We start from the raw sequence: 21,893 nt of genomic DNA, 5'->3' as shown, positions 1-21,893 counted from the left end.
CACTCACTACTTATTACTCTGAGCCGTTCTGTTGTTTGGTGTCAAACCTCACATCGTCAGTCAAGATGGTTCTCTAAATCTGTGCTCTGTGGACCTACCATTAACCCCCTCCACGTGTCTGCAAACCTATAACAGTGACAGAGAAAATTCTTTTTTTTTAAGATTTTACTTATTTATTTGTCAGAGAGAGACACAGCGAGAGAGGGAACACAAGCAGGGCGAGTGGGAGAGGGAGAAGCAGAGCAGGGAGCCCAATGCAGGGCTCAATCCCAGGACCCTGGGATCATGACCTGAGCCGAAGACGCTTAACGACTGAGCCACCCAGGTGCCCCAGAGAAAATTCTTTAAGAAAACAAAAGAACAAGGTATAACCTAGGGAGGACCGAGGAAACTGGCCCAGCAAAGCCACATGCTGGCTTGGGGACTGGATTTGCAAGGCCTACAAAGTCGCCAAAGGATCAGAGCCCTGAGCAGAGTATTTTTTTAAAAAAGGATAAAACTAAAACTTTGGGGGTTCCTGGGTGGTTCAGTCGGTTAAGCGTCTGCCTTTGGCTCAGGTCATGATCTCAAGGTCTTGAGATGGAGCCCCAAGTCAGGCTTTCTGCTCAGCGGGGAGTCTGCTTCTCCCTCCCCCTCTGTTCTCTCTGTCTCACTCAAATAAATAAATAAATAAATCTTTAAAAGATCCATCAAGAAGAATAGAAGGTAAGAAGGATCAAGAGGTTCTAATAAATAGGAATTCCAGAAGAGAGTCAAGGAATAGAATAGAAGTGACAGTCAAAAATACAAAACCCGGGGCGCCTGGGTGGCTTAGTCATTAAGTGTCTGCCTTGCTCAGGTCATGATCTCAGGGTCCTGGGATCGAGCCCCGCATCAGGCTCCCTGCTCCACGGGAAGACTGTTTCTCCCTCTGCCTCTGCTGCTTCCCCTGCTTGTGCTCTCTTGCTCTCTCTGTCAAATAAATAAATAAAATCTTTTAAAAAAATAGAAAACCAGATTCTTTCCTAAGATGAGAGGAAAGGGTAGATTCTCAGAGGGAAAGTAAACACTGAGAGTCCAGCCCCTTAAATACAATTACATCACACCCAGGCACACAGCAGCACAACTGCAGAATATCAAAGGTGAGGAAAAAACTCAGAGGCTGCCAGAGAGAAGAGGCACCTCACTCACCAAAGAACCGACAGAGGGACCGGCAGATCTCTTCCCCGCAAGAAAAGAGGCCAGAAAACCATGGAGCAAATGCCACAAAGCTCTGCGTGAAAAAAACACGGAGGGTACAATTCCGTTGGCAACTAAATAATCCTTTGAGATTAAAACAAAATAAAACCTTTCTCAAACCTAGAAAGACCTTTACTGAAAGAAGTACTAAGAGATGTGCTTCAGCAAAATGTGAAGTAAACCTAAGGGACAAAGTGGATAAAGAAACAAGAATGAGTGCAGAACATTGGTAAAAAAATTAAAAAGGGGGGGCAGGGACGCCTGGCTGGCTCAGTCAGTAGACCGTGCGACTCTTGATCTTGGGTTGTAAGTTTGAGCCCACGTTGGGTAGAAAGATTACTTAAAATAAAATCTTTTTTAAAGATTGTATGTATATAACTGAACTATTGGCCATAAAATAATAATAATAATGACAAAAACCACTAAAATTGGGTTTCAAAAGAGCATAAGATTTCAGACAACAATTTTAAAAATTCTTTATTTGTCCAGAAGGATGATAGAGATACTGAATAACCTTGAACCTTCTCAGAAAAACTTATAAGTAGGGTGCCTGGGTGGCTCAGCTGGTTAAGCAACTGCCTTCGGCTCAGGTCATGATCCTGGAGTTCCAGGATCGAGTCCCGTATCGGGCTCCTTGCTCAGCGGGGGGTCTGCCTCTCCCTCTGACCCTCCCTCCTCTCATGTGCTCTCTCTCTCTCTCTCATTCTCTCTCTCAAATAAATAAATAAAATCTTAAAAAAAAGAAAAACTTATAAGTAAATATGTATATTAAAATGTAGGAGTAGGGATGCCCGGCTGGCTCAGTCGGTGGAGCATGAGACTCTTGATCTCAGGGCTGTGGATTTGACCCCCACATCAGGTGTAGAGATTATTTTTTTAAAAATCTTTTCAAAAAATAAAATAAAATGTAAGAGTAACTACTGAAGATTATAAATACAATTTAATAGCTTATGAGATGCAGCTAAAGCAATATTGTAAATGTATAGCCTTAAATGAATTTATTAAAATATAGAAAAATTTTAAATACCACATTAATTTAAAAATTAACTCAAAAAGGAAAAAAAAATGACCGATGGTTGGCAGAGGGGAGGTGAGTGGGGGCGATGGGAGACATAGGTGATGGAAATTTAAGGAGGGCCCCTGTCATGAGCACCGGGTGACATATGTGTTGAATCACTAGATCGTACGCCTGAAACTAACAGGACACTGTATGTTAGTTAGCTAAGTGGGATTTAAATTTTTTTAAAAAGGGGGGAAATGAACACAAGGATAACCCAAAGAAAGGAGAAGAAAACAATAAAGATGGAAATTATTTATAACAGGAAATGAAAAACAACAGAGAGAGATGATTTCACGGATCACATCCACACTGCAGAGCTGCATCTTTACCTGCCGTAAGAACTTTCGTTCTAACTTTGCCTATTTTTGAAAGTTATAACTTGTTTGGGGAGTTTTTTTCGGGTTTGATTTAGATTCAGGCCCGAATGTTTTTTGACCTTGGGGTGGGGGTAGAACTCGGTGCCAAATACTGTTAGGACTCCTACCTCATTTTTAACCTCTCAGCACTCAGTGAAGTAGGAGGCCAGGGCTGTCACCTCGGGGCCCAGGGGCGGAGACTTGCCCACAGTCACGCAGTGGTTAATGGTACAGCTAGAAATAGAACACACGTCTCCGTCCCCCACCACCCCAGTTTTTCCCGTATCTCTCCCGGCCACCTCCAAGCTGCAGGGGAACTGCGAAGTATCTCTCCCTGAAGCCTCCTTCCTGGGGCCGACTGGGACCGATATGCGACCTCACGGGAGATGCCAGCAGTGAGAAAACCCCAGTGCCCCGGGGAGGGGGGGCACCTGCGCAGTCTAGGCCCCCTGCACTCCGTGCTGGGAAGCGTGATGGACCTTGGAAGCAGGAGAGTGGCACACTCATCACAGCACTGTCACCTGGTCTGCAGGCGGTTAGGATGGGGGCTGGCTTACAAGACCCAAGACAGCCGGGTGGGCAGAAGGAAAGCTCTTGTGAAGAAAACCATCGTTCTCTGGATCTGCTTACAGTGAAGTCCTGCTGTTCTTTAGTTAAATATTGCCTACTCAGGAAGAAAGATAAATCGTCAACAACTTCTCACCAGAATGACTTGCCCAATATTGTGGTTATAAAACCCTAGACTGGGGGCGCCTGGGTGGCTCAGTCGGTTAAGCGACTGCTTTCGGCTCAGGTCATGATCCCGGGGTCCTGGGATCGAGCCCCGCATCGGGCTCCTTGCTCTGCAGGGAGCCTGCTTCTCCCTCTCCTCCCCACTTGTGCTGTCTCTCACTATCTCTGTCTCTCTCTCTTTCTCAAATAAATAAATAAAATCTAAAAAGAAAAAAATTAAAAAAAAAAAACCCTAGACTGGTCGGGCTCCTTGCTCAGCAGGGAGCCTGCTTCTCCCTCTCCCTCTGCCTGCTGCTCCCCCTGCTTGTGCTCTCTCTTCCTCTCCCTCTGTCAAGTAAATAAAATCTTTAAAGATTAAAATTAAAAATAAAACCCTAGACTGGTCAATCCCCTCAGCTGGGAAATGTCCTTCTCCAGAGAACTTCTGGAGCCTGGCGGACATCCAGCCATCTGAGATGGGCACAGTTAGAGCAGGGACTAGAGGAGGCATTTGGGTTCTCTGCCTGGCCTGCTCTGCCCCCCTCTCTGGGTAGGCTGCTCCCCATTTGTTGTGACAGGCTGGCATCTGACGTGCCCACAAGGTCTGACCTAATGGTTTGGACTCTAACGCAGCCTTGAAGACAGGCACCAGCCCACTGCTTACACTGGCCTGGGGCCAGTGACATGCTTCCCCAGAGGAGAAAGAATGATGTCCTCGTTGCCTGGGGCTCCTGTGGAGTGGAGGGAAGACAGGATCCGCGGGTGGCGGCTTCTTCTGTCCCACCCGATCCCTCCGTACTGTCATGATCTTGGAAGAAAATGCAGTGCAATCTGCTTTGAAGTCTTCAAAAAATAGTAAGTCACAGAGTTGTCGGAGCTGAAAGGAACCTCAGAACGCAACAGGTCCAACCCTCTTCTTGCTCTGAGAAGGAAACCGAGGCCCCAGGTCACACCATGAGGATGAAGCAGTCCTGAGTCTGTAATCCCTGGGGTCAGCACAGCTCACACAGAGACTAGGCAGCAATGGGACCGAATCTCCGCTGCGCAGAGGGGAAGCCTGAGAAGCAGAGGAGCGAGGAAGAGGCGAGGAGAGCGGACAGGGGGCAGGAAGCGGCATGAATCTGCTCAGCCCAGTTGTAGCATGATGGATTGCAGGGGCATCTGGTGCGGCTGCTGGAACCGCAGTTCCCCTGAGCCCCATCACTCAGCGATATGATAATAAAGTGGCCAGGGCTGGGAAAATGCTATGAGACTCCAGAGAGCTCAGTCTCATCCCGCTGGATTACAACCCTGCTATCGACACCCCTGGGGCTAGTTCTGTCTCCTGCAACCCCAGCCCTGGAGATGAAGCCTGCCAGGGATGTTAGGGGGTGGGGTGGGGTGGGACTGCTGAGGTGCAGCCTGACCCAGTCTGGGACCTGGGAGAGCAGGGAGACGGGTGGTGAGAGAATCTGCCACAGATATCTGCGGCAATTTCTCTCCCTGAGTCTGCACCCCAGTGTCCACTGAGACTTCACCCCCCACCATGTGCCAGGGAGAGGGACAGAGGAAGGAAAGACTGGGAGCCAGGGCTGAGGGTACTAGAGTACTTTGGGGCACAGTCCCCACCGACCAAAAAGTTACCTTACCGGATAGCGGAGATTGTGTGGCTCAGCCACTGACACTCAGAAGACAGAAAGGGCCATCGGGGTTCTGAGGGATAGAAAAGCTTTCTGGGGGAGGGAGGCTGCGCCAGCCTGGAGGGGCCATAATGCTATTCCACAGGCGCCTGTATGCCCCCTACCCTTCTCCCCATCCTCCCGCTCGTGGATCACAGGGCACCCTACCAGCAGGTGCCACTCCATCATGCTACGGGAGAGTCTCCCGGGCACGCCAGTGCTTCCAGGAGGAAGTCAAAATCCCATCATGTCATAATAAGATTCAGCCATAAACAGAAATGACATTCTGATATGTGCTACAACACGGGCGAATGGCGAAATCGTTATGCTAAGTGAAATAACCCAGACACAAAAGGACAAATATTCCACTCATCAGTAGTCCTTAGACTAGGCAAATTCACCAAGCAGGAAGTAGAATGGTGGTTGCCAATGGGCTAGGGGCGGGGGCGGGAGCGAGGTAGTTACTGCTTCGTGGGTACAGAGTTTCTATTTGGGAGGATGAATAAGTTCTTCAAATGGGTAGTGGTGATGGTTATACAACACTGTGAATGGACTGAATGTGGCTGACTTGTACATTTTAAAATGGTTAAAATGGGAAACTTCACATTATATGTATTTTACTATGAAAAAAAAAATCCATCACCTGCTGCCAAGCCATGCCCCCGCTGCCTCTGTCCAATTTCAAGAGGGCACGTGCCTAGAATGGGGGGGGGGGGAACCAGAAGTCTTGCTGAGCACAGGTAATGCCACCACAAGCACATATCTCACGCCCCGGATGAGCCTCTGTCCCAGCCACTGCAAACCACTCTCTGCCTCCTGTAGGCACCTTGTCTGGTCACGCCCCTGTGCGTTTGCACAACACCACCTAGTTCTTCAAACTCCACAGATGTGCCACCCTCTCTGTGAATTCTCCCCCACCATGCTCCCTACACAAAGATAGGTCCACCTCCTCCAGCCATCCACATCTCCCAGGATGCCCACATCAAGGTACCCAATACTGACATGTGCTGAATTTCTGGTGAAAAAGACGATGCACCCCCTTGAAGTAGGGCTGGATGTGACAACCCAAGACATCACAGCAAAGACTCCAGTGTCACTTGCTGTAAGGATTCTTAGTTAAAGCAACAACAAGTCACATGGCTGATCAGAGGTAGAATTTGGGTTACTTCCCCAGCATTTTCTACTCGAATGTAAGCCATGGCTCAAAAGTAGCCGAGGTATTGCTGTAACATTAGGGTCAAGCTTAATATTAACTTCCCAAGACAATGCAGTGATATTTTGGTCTACCAGCAACTGAGAAAAAAAAAAAGAAGAAGGTAAGAGCTTGGAGCTCTTAATCAAAGGAGCAGCTAAAACCTGGAGCTGCTCCATCTCTCTAGGGGAATTTTTAAGTGGTTCCAGCTAGAATTTAACACATGAGTATTAGTTTAGGAACTTTCTAACCTATAAAAATGATAATCCACAAATCAAGATCTGCTTCCCTGTTCTAGTCCAGAATTGGGGATGCTGAATTTACACAAATAAGATCACATTCATCAGATAGATGATAGATAGATGATAGATACATAGATGATAGATACATAGATGATAGATAGATAGATAGATAGATAATAAACTCATAGAGACATAGGCACATATATATGACTAAAAATACTTAGATTTTTTTCATCTTTGTAAAATCATGATGAGATCTGCACACCTGCACATCTTACTTATTCATCAACGCAATAGCATGTCTGTGTCCCTATTTCCCCCTCTAGACTGTGAGCTCCTTGAAGGCAGTCCCCTTTATTTGTCTTAGCCCAACAGAGTCTGGCACCTAAATGGATGTAAATAAATGTCTGCTTTGTAAATTAATGGGTTATAGTCCATTTCTCTGGCACAGTGCATGATTCACAGCAGAAGCTTAACACACGTTGGGATAAAGAAAGGACCTGACTACTGCCACACTGTCCTCAGCTGTAAAATGGCCCCGCCTCCTGATGCAAGACAAGCGCGTGGAAAATCAGAAGTTGCTGCCCGTGGGAGAGCTGCTGTGTCCTTGCTCGGTAGTCAGCCAGCCCGGGATGGGGGGTGGGGGGGTTGAGGGAAGGTGAAGCAGCATAGCAGACTTGCCTGCATTGCTAAGAGGGCCACACTGCCTGGGTTCTGGGGTCTTGAAGGAGGAGGCAGGAGCTGCATGCAACTCTCTGTGAGCTTCAAGTAGCCCACAGTCTACCGTGTGGGATGGTGAGATCCAAGTGAAAGGGCGCCTGGGTGGCTCGGTCGGTTAAGCCTCTGCCTTCGGCCCAGGTCATGATCTCAAGGTTCTGGGATCCAGCCCCACTTTGTCAGGTTCCCTGCTCAGTGGGAAGCCTGTTCCTCCCTCTGCCCCTCCCCCTTGCTCATGCTCTTTCTCCCTCTCTCTCTCAAATAAATAAATAAAATCTTTAAAAGGAAAAGAAAAGAAATCCAAGTGAAGTTGCAAGAAGAGACTATTCACAGTAGCAGTGTTCATAATGGCAAAAAAAATAGACAATCCAAATGCCCTTTGAAAGAAGAATGGCTACATGGGGGTAGAATCATTCTATAAAACACTGGCCCTGCAATGAAATGCAAGAAACCACAGTCATGTACAATAGTACAGATGAATCTTAGCAACATACTGTTGAGTGAAGAAGTAAATCTCAGAAGATCACTTATAAGAAAAGATCAATGAAACTAAGAGCTGGCTCTTTGAAAAGATAAACAAAATTGACAAACCTTTAGCCAGACTCATCAAGAAAAAAAGGGAGGACTCAAATAAAATCAGCAATGAGAAAGAAGTTACAACTGATACCACAGAAATACAAAGGATCATAAGAGCCTACTATGGACAATTATATGCCAACAAATTGGACAACCAAGAAGAAATGGATAAATTCCTAGAAACACACAATCTTCCAAGACTTAATCATGAAGAAATAGAAAATCTGAATAGACCAATTACTAGTAAAGAGATTGAATCAGTACTCAAAAAACTTACAACAAACAAAAGTCCAGGACCAGATGGCTGCACTGGTGAATTCTACCAAATATTCAGAGATTTAATCTTCTCAAACTATTCCAAAAAATTAAAGAGAAGGAAGTGCTTCCAACTCATTTTATGAAGCTAGCATCATCCTGATACCAACACCAGACAAAGACCCCACAGAAAAGGAATATTACAGGCCAATATTCCTGATGAACATCCTCAACAAGATTTTAGCAAGCCAGGGGCACTGGGGTGGCTCAGTCAGTTAAGTATCTGCCTTCGGCTCAGGTCATGATCCCAGGGTCCTGGGATCAAGCCCCGCATCGGGCTCCCTGCTCTGAGGGAAGCCTGCTTCTCCCTCTCCCACTCCCCCTGCTTGTGTTCCCTCTCTCGCTGTCTCTTTCTCTCTGTCAAATAAATAAAATCTTTAAAAAAAAAGATATTAGCAAGCCAAATTCAACAAGACATTAAAAGGATGTACATCATGATCAAATGGTGCAAGGGATGCAATGGTCCAGGGATGCATGGAGGTTCAACATCCACAAGTTAATCAACGTGATACACCCCATTTTAAAATGAAGGATAGGACGCCTGGGTGGCTCAGTCAGTTAGGCGTCTGCCTTCGGCTCAGATCATGATCCCAGCGTCCTGGGATTAAGTCCCACATCGGGATCCTTCTCAGCAGGGGGCCTGCTTCTCCCTCTGCCTGCCGCTCCCCCTGCTTGTGCTCTCTCTCTCTGTGTCAAATACATAAATAAATAAAATCTTTTTAAAAAGTAAAATAAAAATGAAGGATAAAAATCATATGGTGACCTCAATAGATGGAGAAAAGGCATTTGACAAAATTCAACACACACTTAGGATAAAAATTTTCGACAAAGTAGGTTTAGAGGGAATATACTGCAACACAATAAAGGCCATATGTGACAAACCCAGGGCTAACATCATCAGGTGAAAACCTGGAAGCTTTCCGTCTAAGGTCAGGAACAAGACAAGGATGCCCACTCTTGCTGCTTTTATTCAACATAGTATTGGAAGTTCTAACCAGAGCAATTAGGCAAGAAGGAAAAATAAAAAGCATCCAAACTGGAAAGGAAGAACTGTCACTATTTGCAGATATATAAAAAACCCTAAAGACTACACACACACACACACACACACACACAAACACACAACTATTAGAACGAATAAATCAATTCCAGGATACAAAATTAATATACAGAAATCTTTTTCATTTCTATACACTAATAATAATCTAGCAGAAAGAGAAATTCACAATGACATCAAAAAGAATAAAACACACAGAGATTCTCTCTCTCTCCCTCTTGCTCTACCCCTCTCTCCACTCTCTCTTTCTAAAATAAATAAATAAATCTCAAAAAAAAAAAAGAATAAAATACTTGGGAATAAATTTAACTAAGGAGGTGAAAGACCTGTACTCTGAAAACTATAAGATGTCAGAGAGCCTGGCTGGCTCAGTCGGTGGAGTGTGCAACTCTTGATTTCTGTGTTTTGAGTTCAAGTCCCACATTGGGTGTAGAGATTACTTAAAAGTAAAATCTTAAAAAAAAAACTACAAGACATCAGTGAAAGAAATTAAAGAAGATGCAAATAAATGGAAAGATATATTGTGTTCATGGATTAGAAGAAACAATATTATTAAAATGTCCATACTACCCAAAGCAAGCTACAGATTCAATGTGAATCAAAATATCAATGACATTTTTCACAGAACGAGAACAAATAATCCTAAAATTTGTATGGAACCACAAAAGACCCTGAATAGCCAAAGCACTCTTGAGAAAGAAGAACAAAGTTGGAGGGATCATGCTTCCTGATTTCAAACTATACTACAAAGCTACAGTAATTAAAACAGTATGGTATTGACATAAAAGCAGACACATAGATAAATAAGATAGAATAGAGAGCCCAGCAATAAACCCACACATATGTGATCAATTAATCTATGACATGGGAGACAAGAGTATACAATGGGGAAAGAACAGTCTCTTCAATAAATGGTGTGGGGAAAACTGGACAGCTACATGCAAAAGAATGAAACTGGACCACTTTCTTAAACCATGTACAAAAATTAACCCAAAATAGATTAAAGACTTGAGTGTAAGACCTGAAGTCGTAAACTCCTAGAAGAAAACTTAGGCAGTAAGCTCCTTGACATAAGTCTCAGTGATATTTTGGGGGAACTTACTCCACAGGCAAGGGGCAATAAAAGCAAAAGTAGGGGCTCCTGGGTGGCACAATCAGTTAAGTGTCCGACTCTTGGTTTCGGCTCAGGTCATGATCTCAGGGTCGTGAGATGGAGCCTCGAGTCGGGCTTGGTCCTGGGCGTGGAGCCTGCCTACGACTCTCTCTCTCTCTCTGTCCCTCTGCCCCTCCCCCATCTCAAATAAATAAATAAATCTTTTTTTTTAAAAAGCAAGAGTAAATAAGTGGGAGTACATCAAACTAAAAAGCTTTTGCAGAGCAAAGGAAACTATCGACAAAATGAAAAGGTCACCTACAGAGGAAATATTTGTAAATTGTATATGTGATAAGGGACTAATATCTAAAATGTGTAAATAACTCATAGAACTCAATAGCAAAAAATCAATCTGATTTTCAATGGACTGAGGATCTGAACATTTTCCCAAAGATGACAAATAGATGGCCAACAGACACGCGGAAAGATTCTCAACATCACTCATCATCAGGGAAATGCAAATCAAAACCATAATAAGATCTCACCTCACACCTGTCAGAATAGCTAGTGTCAAAAAGAAACAAACAAACAAACAAACAAGCGTTGGTGAGGATGTAGAGAAAAAGGAATCCTCGTGCACTGTTGGTGGGAATGTAAATTGGTGCAGCCACTATGAAAAACAGTATGGAGAATCCTCAAAAAAAAAATAAAAACAGAACTACCCTACAATTCCACTTCTGGGTATTTACCTGAAGAAAACAAAAACACTGACACAAAAAGATACATGCACCCTTATGTCCACTGCAGTGCTGTCTACAACAGCCAAGATACGGAAGCTGCCCAAGCTCCCATTGAGAGATGAATGGATAAAGAAGACGGGATACTACTGAGCCACGAGAAAGAACGAAATCTTGCCATCTGTGACAACGTGGTAGGACGTGAGGGTACTATGCTAAGTGAAATAAGTCAGATTGAGAAAGACAAATACATGATTTCACTTAGAATGTGGAATCTAAAAACCAAAACAAATGAACAAGCAAAACAACACCAGACTCGTGGATACAGAGAACAGACTGATGGCTGCCAGAGGAGAGGGGGGGTTGGGGGTGGGGGAAAGGGCTGAAGGGGATCAAGAGGTACAAACTTCCAGTTATAAAATAAGTCACAGGAATGTCCTGTACAGCACAGGGAATATAGACAATAATATTGTAATTATTTTGTACAGTAACAGATGGTAGCTAGACTTAATATGGTGATCATTTCGTAACGTGTATAAATGTTGAATCACTATGTTGCGCACCTGAAACTAATACGATATTATCTCAATTACACTTCAATTTTAAAGAAAGATCACTTACAACATGACACCCTTTCTGTAAAGTTCATGAACAACTAAAATTAAACAAGGACTCTTTGGGCTGCACAGATATATGGTTGTGGTGACATTACCCAAGCTCCACAAGACTTCTGGTTCTTCCTTCTTTCTAGGTCCAGGCCCTCTTGAAATTAGGGATAGCCTTGGGAAGAGCTTGAGCCACTGAACTGTCACTGAAGGGCTCAGTCACTTTTGGACAGAAACATCTAAGAACTGGTGCATAGTTTTTATTCTCCGTGGACAAAGCAAACCCCAGAACTTAGCGTTGAATTGCAATTATCATAAGATGGCGGCCACGCCCAGGTCTTGTGTCTGCGACGGGCAGAGGCCTCTGCCACTCAGCACTGGTCATGTAGCATGAGCAAGAAATAAACTTCTTTTGGGTTAAGCCACTGAAGTTAGGAGTTATTTGTTACTGCAGCATAACCTAGTGAATCCTGACTGATACAGTAATAAAATTATATTATTTAGAAAGGCTAGGAAAGGCGCCTGGGTGGCTCAGTTGGTTAAGCATCTGCCTTCGGCTCAGGTCATGATCCCAGGGTCCTGGGATCCAGCCCCACATTGGCCTCTGAGCTCAGTGAGGAGTCTGCTTGTTCCTCTCCCTCTGCTACTACCCCCCCACACACATTCTCTCAAATAAATAAATAAAAATCTTTAAAAAAAAAAAGGCGAGGGAATGATAAACACATAATTCAGCATAGTGTATACCACTGATGGGGAAGCAGGGGGTATGATAAAGGAGGAACACAAGACAGGTGAAGACATTGTTAAGGCTGTAGATCTCAAGCTGAGTTCTGAGTAAAAAGAAAACCAAAGGCCCCAAGTAGAGTCACTTCTGCTAGGCCACATCACCAAACCAGGACTTAATACCTAATCTAACTGCACTTTCACCCTCCCCCAAAAATGTAGTCTTTTTTTTTAATTAATTAATTTGTTTATTTATTTGACAGAGAGAGACACAGTGAGAGAGGGAACACAAGCAGAGGGAGTGGGAGAGGGAGAAGCAGGCTCCCCGCTGAGCAGGGAGCCCAATGCGGGACTCGATCCCAGGACCCTGGGATCATGACCTGAGCTGAAGGCAGCCGCTTAACGACTGAGCCACCCAGGCGCCCCTCCCCAGAAATGTAGTCTTAACCGAACTTTGTTCGTACCAACAGAGTGATCTGTCACACAGGCTCTCTCCACGCCCCAAAGGAAGATGAGGTAATCCAACTAATAACTAATAAGTCCCTTTTGTGGCCCCAAGGGACGGTGACCTAACACAGAATAATCCTTTTTTCTCTTTGACTTCCTTGTCCTGCCTTTAAAAAGCTTTCCTTTCCTGCAGCTTGATGGAGCTCCTTTCTGTGTGCTAGAGGGGATGCAACCTGATGTGTAAATCGGTTAATACAGCCAATTTGATCGTTTAAATTACTCAATTGAATTTTTGTCGTTTGATAGCACTACGTTATTATAAACAAAAATATAGCACGGTAAACAAAGAAATTAATTAATTGAAGTGGCCTTGTCCGGGTCAATAATGAGAGGGTGTCATAGGCAGCGCTGTGATTAACCCAGTTCTGTGTACCTAGGGTCCATTTAAAAAGGGAAAGGGGGGCGCCTGGGTGGGTCAGTCGGTTAAGCATCAGACTCTTGATCTCAGCTCGGGTCTTGATCTCAGGGTTGTGACTTCAAGCCCCATTGGGCTCCACGCTGGGCTCCATGCTGGGCATGGAGCCTACTTAAATAAATAAATAGATAAATAAATAAATAAATAAATAAATAAATAAATAATAAAGGGGGGGAAAGGGAGTGTCATTTGGATATGAGCTGGAAACCCACCCTGGTACCTGCCCAAAGGGTGCTTGCTTCTCATTTTGTAGGCAATGTACACAATGTAACCAAAGTGTGTAAAGAAGAGTGGGGTGAGCTCTGAGATGTGTTTCTTTTCCTAATTCCCCAGGTCCAGGGCCTGAGATTCCATTCCTGACAACCCCTCCTTTAGCAATCCCCCTAAGCTGTCATTCAAGCCAGCTGCTTGGGAAGGTGGGAGACGGGAGAGTCACAGAGCCTTTGTTCCTGGCAGCTTGTCAAACCTGCCCCAAAGCCTCATTTCAATATATTTGCATGAAATGGTTTCATCGCAGACGTCTCCTCCTCCCCCCCTCACCCCATTCCAGGGGCGCTGGCAGGCCTGGCTGAGCCAGGGGACCCCATAGGCCCCTGGACCCACCCCAGGCCCCCTTTGATGATGCTGTATTTACCACAAACAACTCTGCTTTTTCTGTACCCTGGGCATCAATAAATCTTACACAACTCGGCTCCTCAACCTTGATGCTAAAATCATTGCATTCAATATGGAGCCACCAACGAGTTTTAAGGAAGAGAGTGTGCGGTGGTATTTGCAACTGGAAAGCTGCTCTGGTGACCAGTAAGGGACAACAGGGGAAGGGGATGGGGTGGGGATGGGCAGGCAGAGGTGTCGGAGGCACTGGGCAGCCCTGAGGGCCACCTGGAAGGTAAGTGAAATCGAGAACATGGCGGTGAGTCACAGGGACAAAGCCCAGCTCCATGGTCCCTGGGGGCAAACAGGAACAGGCCCGCCACCCTGCTCCCAACACTGCTGGGGGAGAGGGGGAGATCCGGCGTGGAAAGAGAGAAATACCAGGGGGGACAGCTGTGGGGTTGTGGGGTTGTGGCCTCTGGAGGAGACTGGGCTCAGAGGTGACGGGAGTGGGGGGTGGAGAGGACAGCCGTTTATCTTTGGACTTTTTACAACTATTTGCATACATTAATTTGACCATAAAAATTTCAACTGAAAAAGAAAAAGGAAAAAGCATGTTAGATTCAGTCATGTTCTTACACTTGCGAATTTCAGGGAGTTCACAACCCTAGAAATTGTGCACCATGTCATGGCTGCAGCTTTCTTCTGAAAAGGGGTCTATGTGTTTTATTGAGTTCTCAAAAGAGTCTGTGACCTGGTAATAATAATTAACATTTATATAATACTATACTTCAGGCTCTGAGATACACACACACACACACATCCTCACAACAGCCCTATGAGAAACGTTCTATTGTGTTAAATCATAAAAATTCAACAGAGTATATTTGAAAGATCTAATTGGCTTTATTGATTCATGAATCAGGCAGCATCCCGTCTAGCAAGTAGAGGGACTCCGAAGGGCTATGGAAAAACTAGACAGGGAGCAGAAAAAAGGAAAATATTAGCAGAGAATCCATTGTTTTAGGCAAGGTGGCCCTCCTAAGGGGAAGGGAAGGAGTCGATCAGTAAATTTCCTAATGCTGACCAAAAATGTGGACTGGCTACAGGTGCATTCCTGGGGGGTTGAAATTACAGTTAGGTTAGGTATTAAGTCTTGGTTTACTGACTTGGGGCCTTAACCTACATGAAGCCATTTTGGGCCTCTGGTTTTCTTTTTAACAATTATCATCCCCATTTTACAGCTGTAGGGACTGAGGCCCAGGGAGGTTGAGCAAATTGCTGAAGCTTGCTTGGTTAGTCAGATTTGCACCTCCAGAATGTCAACCACTAATCTGGACCAGGTGTGGTCCAATACTGAACTTGCTTACATGGGCAAGTAAGGCCTTGGGGCATGGAAGGCTTCTCCCAGGCCCCGCAGACAGACAGTGCTGGCCAGCCTGGACGTGTGACCCTCTGTGCTCATAGCCCTTCCCAGGCCACTCACTTCAGGAGCACTGGGAATTCCTGGTCCCTCATTGTCATCCCTGACCACAGCAGGGAAGACAGGTTGGTACCAGGGATATCTCAGGAACAAGCTTGGGGGAGGGAAGCCTTCCCACCCACCAGCACCCCAGCCATTCCAGGCACCCCAGGCACCCCTGCAGAGGCTGGCCCAACCTGGCTAACCCCTCACAGGGACAAGGACCCACCTTCCTCCAAGACTAAGCCCTGTTGTCTCCCTGGCCTCTCCTCTACCTCTGCCCTCAGCTCCATCCAGGCTGAGGAAAAGCATCGAACTGGCAACCTTGGGTGTGACCCAGCCCCTCTGGCCTCAGTTTCCCTGTCTCTCCTCCCTGCAGTCCTCCCCTAGCATGGATTGGTCTCTGCTTCATGGATTGTCCTCCAGGGCCTCCTCTGGGTCTAGCCCTGCCTCCTCCCCAGAGTGCATGAGCCCCTCGGCCAGACCAGAACCCTTCCCCCAAGGAGCTCATGGCGGAGGCAGGACCCTGGGGAGAAGCCGCCAGTGGGGTGCGGCCGCCTCAGGAGGTAGCGAGGGCCCCTCCCCAGGAGGCTTGTGAGTGGAGGCTGGATGGCCAGGCATTCGGGAGGGGCCTGGACTAGAGGTCATGTGCAGGCCTTCCTGTGAGGTCTGGTGACAGGGACATCACAATAGGATATACAGTGGGCTCCAGCCTGCTGGGCCTCACAGCCTGCTCTAGACCTTGACTCCCTGGAGGCCCAGAGAGAGACAGGGGCTTGCTCAAGGCACCACAGCATCTAGAGCCGCACTAGGGGAAGGGAAGCCCCGTTGCACTGGATGGTGGGGGTGGGGGGAGAGCCTGGAGGAAGGGCTGGTACCTTGAACAAAAGGATCAGAGGGGTTTTCTGGAGGAGGGAAGACATTCATGAGCAGTCCTCAAGGTAGGGAAGGTTTGAATAGACTAAGAAGTGGGGAGCCAAGAACAGGACATGTCCAGGCAAAGCAGGAGATGGTTGGAGTCAGGTAGCCCAATGAGGTGTCTCAGTGGGGACTGGGGACGGGGGACCGTGAATGCACAGCTGGGCAGGAGAGTCCCCTGCTGATCCCCCCTAGCCCTCCTAGGACAGAAGCCTGTCCTGGTGCTTGGTCTCAGCCTGAGAGGGGGATGCCTCACTCACCCCAACGGTGTGAGGGTTGGGGAGGCAGGTCTGGGCCCCCTCCACACCGTCAGGCAGGGGCCGTCAAGTGTTTCCCTCCAGGCTTCCCAGGCCAGGGGGAGAGGCTCCCAGCAGGCCGGCCCTTGCTAGCCTCCCCAGCCGCACCCCACCTCTGGGCATCAGCAGGCGGCACGCACACAGGAGGGGTGGCCACCCCTCCAGAGCAGGATTTTCCAGGGTTCCAGTGTCAGCCGGGAGCGGGCTATTTTTAGCAGGCTCTCCACATCAGCAAGCTGTCTCAGAAGTGCCAGCGCCGTGGGTCCCACACTGTTCTCAGCTTTTAGCTCTTGCAGGGAGTGATTCTCGCACTCAGCACGCTCCGATTACCAGAGTGACCTGAGCAGCTGCCGCGAGTCCCCTCATCCTCTGAGCCCACGGGCAAGTGACGCGGCAGGAGGCTGCAAGCAGGCCTTCGCCCCACGGCTCCTCAGCCCTGCTGCCCCCCAACCACTCCAGGGGGGGCTCCCCACGGCGAGGGGACTTGGGGGGCAGAGAGTGGGCTGGATGGGCGGACCTGATGGGCTTGATTTCCTGATGTACGTGGTGCTCCGTACATGGCGTGAAGTGTGAGGGACGCTCGGGGAGTCCTACCTGCCTCAGCCCTGCTCAGGACCCCCGTGGAGGGAGGTGAGTGGGGTATACCACCCCAGGGAAGAGGAACTCGTTGGGAGGAGCCCCACACTCCCCTGGACAGGGGCAGAAATGCAACTGTCTTCAGAGAGGTTCAGGCATGCCGGGAGTGGGATGAGCCGCTTGGCGTGTAGACAGTCGGCGCCGGTCTCCAGTTCCACGGAGGGTTATAAGCACCCTGCGTGGATAGGTCTTAGGCCACGTGAAGATTCAAAATCTGTTGTGGCATCTCCCAGGTTTTAAATGTTGGCAACTAGGTCAAATTTTTAAAAGAATGTTGAGTGGTTTGAGCAGAACACACCCAGGAACCCAGCCTGACCCACTGGCCAGGAGATGGGAGTGCTGCTAAGAGCTCTCCAGTGCCTCCTCTGCTCCATACCAAGATGTGCCAGCGCCAGAGGCCCCTCCAGACCAGGGGGTGGGCAGCCTCAGGACCCCAGATCCCAAAGGGCAGGGCCCCATACAGGGGCCCAAACAGCATTTTTCAAACGGTCATCCAGGGAAACCAGCTCTGAGAGCTGTTCCTAGATGTTCTTTATTTATGCGCAAACACTCTGGGAAACTCTGGGTTCAACAAAGCAAAAGAGACATCAGTGCAGGCCTTGCCCAAGCCTGTAACATGTACAGAGTGCCTTGTGAGTTTCCAGGAGGTGAGGCATATGCAGTGCTTCTCAAAATATTTCCACATGGCACTCATTTTTAACGCATACCCATTAACAGTGCAAAGGCACTGCTACCATTCCATAGAATGTGGTTCTGGAAGTGTGGCTTACCACACTAACCTACCCATACCACAGACCCGGCATCCCAGGGTGGCGGTGGCACAAGCATGGGAGTGGGGAGAGTGGCCAAGGGGAAGCCAGACCGGAAGGCACTGGTCAAGAGCCTGGCTTTGTCTTGAGGGCAGTGGGAGCAGCCGAAAGGTGTTAGGCCAGGAGGGACCTGGGGAACTGAAAGGTAAGAGCTCACTGCTCAGAGAGCTGACCGAAGGAGGGGGACCAGGCCAAGGTAGGGAAGGTGCTGCAGAGCGGCCGCATCCCAAGGACATTTTGGAAGTGGAATAAATGGTCAGGAGCCGATGGCTGGACGGCTGGGGGGTGCAGGGAAGGGAGGAGGTGAGGACGGGGCAAGAGATGGGCTAGATGGACAGAGCCCAGACGGAGGCTCCCCTCGGCGTGCCCTGCCCCACTGCCCATCTCAGAAGGGAGCCGTGCTCAGGCAAACTGAAGCCACCTGTGGTTCCCATGGCAACCGTGGGAGAGAAGCAACGGAGCACCTGGGCAAGCAAGAGAGGAGGAGGGAGAAGCACGTTGGGAGGGGCTGCTGGCCTGATCCGTGCCCTGTGGGCCCCAGGAGTGCAGAGCCTCATCACTCCTTCCCCCAGGCAGCTGACAGTGGCCAACGGGTGGCTAGGAGAGAAAACAGGGCCCTCCCTGCTCCTGCCTCCCAAGGCTCCTGTTCCCAAGAGCCAAGTCAGGAGGGTGGTCCAAGTTCTCGCTGCTGCAGTGAACCCCAACATCACTCTGGGTCCTGTGTCCGTTGACTTTCAGTAGCGGGGGTGATTCCCATGACTGTCTCTCCTGCTGCCCCCACAGCTGCAAGGCTAATTTTAGCCCCGACATCAGGCTGCTGCCAGGGGCGTTGGGTTGGAGAGGGCTGTGTGTCTGCCCAGCTCTACATTCTGGCCCTGGGAGCCCAGCGGGAGGGCTGGCTGGCTCTCCCTACCCCTGGACCGACAGAGCCACTCAGCCAAACAGGCCTTCCCGACACTTCCACCCCCACTGCCCACCTCCCTCTAGGACTTTCTGCTCTAATGGGGACCCACACCCAGACAACAGCCGCACCCCACACCCTCAGCCAGACACACAGGCCCTTCAGGGGCCGGCCCTGCCCAGTTTTTGGTTAATTCCCATTGCTCTGGGCTCTCTTACCGACCTAGTTAGTCTGGTTAGGAATCAGCTGTCCCCACCCGCACACAGAGCCAATATATGCTATACCATCTGTGTCCACACACATAGGATGTTTCCAGCAACCCCAGAACCACATGCTAAATCCTACCTGTGGTGCAGATCAAACATCGCCCTCTCCATGAAGCATTCCCCCATGCCTCAGTCAGAGCTAAATTCACCCTCCCCTGTGCACCCGAGCTCCTTGTATCCTTCTATGTGGCTATTTGTGCGCATACTGTCTCCCCCATGAGACTCGAAGCCCCTGAGCATGGGAACTGAGTCCTGTTCATCTGTTTCCCCCATAAGCCCAGCATGGTGCTTGGCATACAGTAGGCATTGCTGGGGCCTAGAGAGGGCAGAGGGTGAGTGTGGCCTCTAAGAGAGGAAGAGGCTGCCGATGTCAGCCACTAGTTCGCCCTGTGCTGAGAGTGACCTGCCCCCACTCCTAACCTATTGTGAGAAGACCGCCCACTCCCAGGCGCCATGGCTCCCTCTGGGGCGCCCTGGAGTGGGCATGAATGTCTGACCCCAGAGGACATTTGCTGATCTCTGGCCTGGTGGGAAATGACTCGGGCCAAGCTGTCCCACTAAGTAACTGCACCTGAGACCTTCCACGTACTGTAGTCGGGTCATGAGGGCGGCAGAAGCCGAGAGCATGCGTCTGGGGCAGCCGGGACGCAGAGGTCGCACCGCGGCGGAGACGTAGGAGACGATAGATGAGCGGACAACGACTGAAGGGATGGTCCTGCCGCCTGGGGCTCCGCCAAAGCCCTCCCTCCGCAGTCCCGTCCCACCTGGCCTCACCCCCACCCCGACACTGCATCCGGGCCCCAGGCCTGGCATGTCCCTGATGCTGATGCAGCGCCAACGGTCCCCAGGCAGCCCAGGTGACTGCCCGGCTTGGGGCAGGGAAGCCCAGCCTCGACCCTCTGGGAAGGGGGCCTCTGGGACCCTAAAGGACCATGGCATAGAGCACACGGTGCTCTCCCACGCTCTTCTCTGCTGTGGGAATGGGGGCCCCCTGGACACGGCAGTGGGCCCTACATCCCGGCCCACAGGAAAAGACACTCCGCAGGAGTCCAGGCCGCAGGGACCAGGGTACCTTGAGTCCACGCTTCCACTCTGGGAGAGACAGGGAGTTTCCTCAGGGCCTCCACGTGCCAGCCCACAGAGTAGGGGCCCAATCCACTAGCATGGAGCGAGACACCAGCCTCAGAGCGATGGCCTCAGTGGTCCAACCTGATGCAAACACCCCGTTGCCTAACCTCCCAGGCTGGGGGGCCATCACATGCTAGGTTGAGGCCACCCCTGGTCATGTGATTCTTCCCCCTCGTGTGAGTTCCTGCGGGCAGGACCTAGGGTGGCTTCTCTGTTTCCCAGTGGGGAAGCTTCCCCAGGCAGGGTTGGAGTTCCTCTGATTCTATCTAGCTCACCAGGGCTGGGTGCACACCAGGCCTCACACAAATGTGTTTGCTCCCTCCCTCCTGAGTCAGAAGATTCTGGGAAAGGGGAAGGTGGGAGAAGCCCCGAAGGCCTAGGATGGAGCAGGCCCAGGAATGACCATCCCTGCCTTGCCCCACCCCCACCACAGGCAGCCATCCCCGAAGAGCCATTTCTCCAGGAGAAGGGACCCAGGTGGCAGCCGGCGGTCATAAAGCCATCTCAGAAAGGCTCCTGATGGCCAAACGTAAGTGCCCGTGCCACCAGGAGTAGCAGAGCTGGTAAATTACCGCCGAGGGCTGCACACCCCCCCTACTCTGTATTTATATCCGCCTTGGTGCCTGAAAATGGATAGTTATGCATTTTCAATATTCAGGGCAAACGCTCCATCACTCACCGCTGCGTGGCTGCCGCATATCACACCAGCCCCACAGAGACATTTCTCTTCCACCTGGTTTGCCAATTTGGGGGCTTCCAAGTGAAGCCTGGACCCAGAGCCACCCCCGCCCAGCCCCCACCTCCATCTGCAGGCCCACAAGCCCCAGGGGAAAGTGGAGGGAACAAAGGACCAGGCCAGCCTCCCCTTGGAGCCTCAGGACCAACTCAGAGACAGGGTCAGTCCCCACCCCCACTTTACAGACCAGGAGCCAAGGCTCGGAGATGTTGGGGGGCCAGGGCAGGGTCACAGCATCCTCTTCAGGCCAGGAGTTCCCCTCCACGTCCCCACGTGGGGTGACGCCCTCCTGACCAAGGAAAGTGGCAGAGTTGGGCTATCGCTCCCAATACCCAGATCTTTCTTTGTATGTCTTTGCTGAAGGTCTCCCTCATCCTGGTTCTGAGCTCTAAATTCCTCTCTGGGTCTGGCTCTCACTGGCTCAGTCTGTCTCTCAACGTCTGTTCTGTCTGTTTTACCCCTGGTATCTGTGTCTTGGTCTCACTCCTTTGCCCCAACCCCCTCTCCTGACTCACATCCTTTCTCGCTCTCAGATCCCTGTCTTTGTCCCCCCTGTCTCCCCGACTTTGTCCTCATGGCCTAGATCAGAGGTGGGGTGGGGGAGGTTGTCCTGGTGCCAGGAGGGGCCCCATTGCGGGTCGCATCTCCCCCCATGCCAGCCCTGAGAAAGGAGAGCCCCCGCGGCCCCTGAGGCACGGACCCACAGAGCGCAGGTGGGGCTGAAGTTGGGAGGTTCTGGGAGCAGATTGCCACTCAGCAGAAGCCGGTGAGTGATGGGGTGAGTCCCCCATCCCCAGAGCTGTGCAGGGGGCCCTGCAAGGAGATTTCTGCATCAGTCCAACTCTCTGACCTCGAAGGGCTCATCTGGTTTTGGGGTTGAGGCTGAGTGATGGGGTCCCTGGGCCCGCCCTGAGCTGAAAGGGTTAATGCCTGAGCCCTGCAAGCTCCTCAAACCTACTCCTACT

The sequence above is a fragment of the Eumetopias jubatus genome, unplaced genomic scaffold (genome assembly GCF_037043125.1).
Source record: "Eumetopias jubatus isolate StellerSeaLion01/CBP00866 unplaced genomic scaffold, mEumJub1_p1.0 scaffold_7, whole genome shotgun sequence".
NCBI classification, from domain to species: Eukaryota; Metazoa; Chordata; class Mammalia; order Carnivora; family Otariidae; genus Eumetopias; species Eumetopias jubatus.
This window is presented reverse-complemented; position numbering follows the sequence as displayed.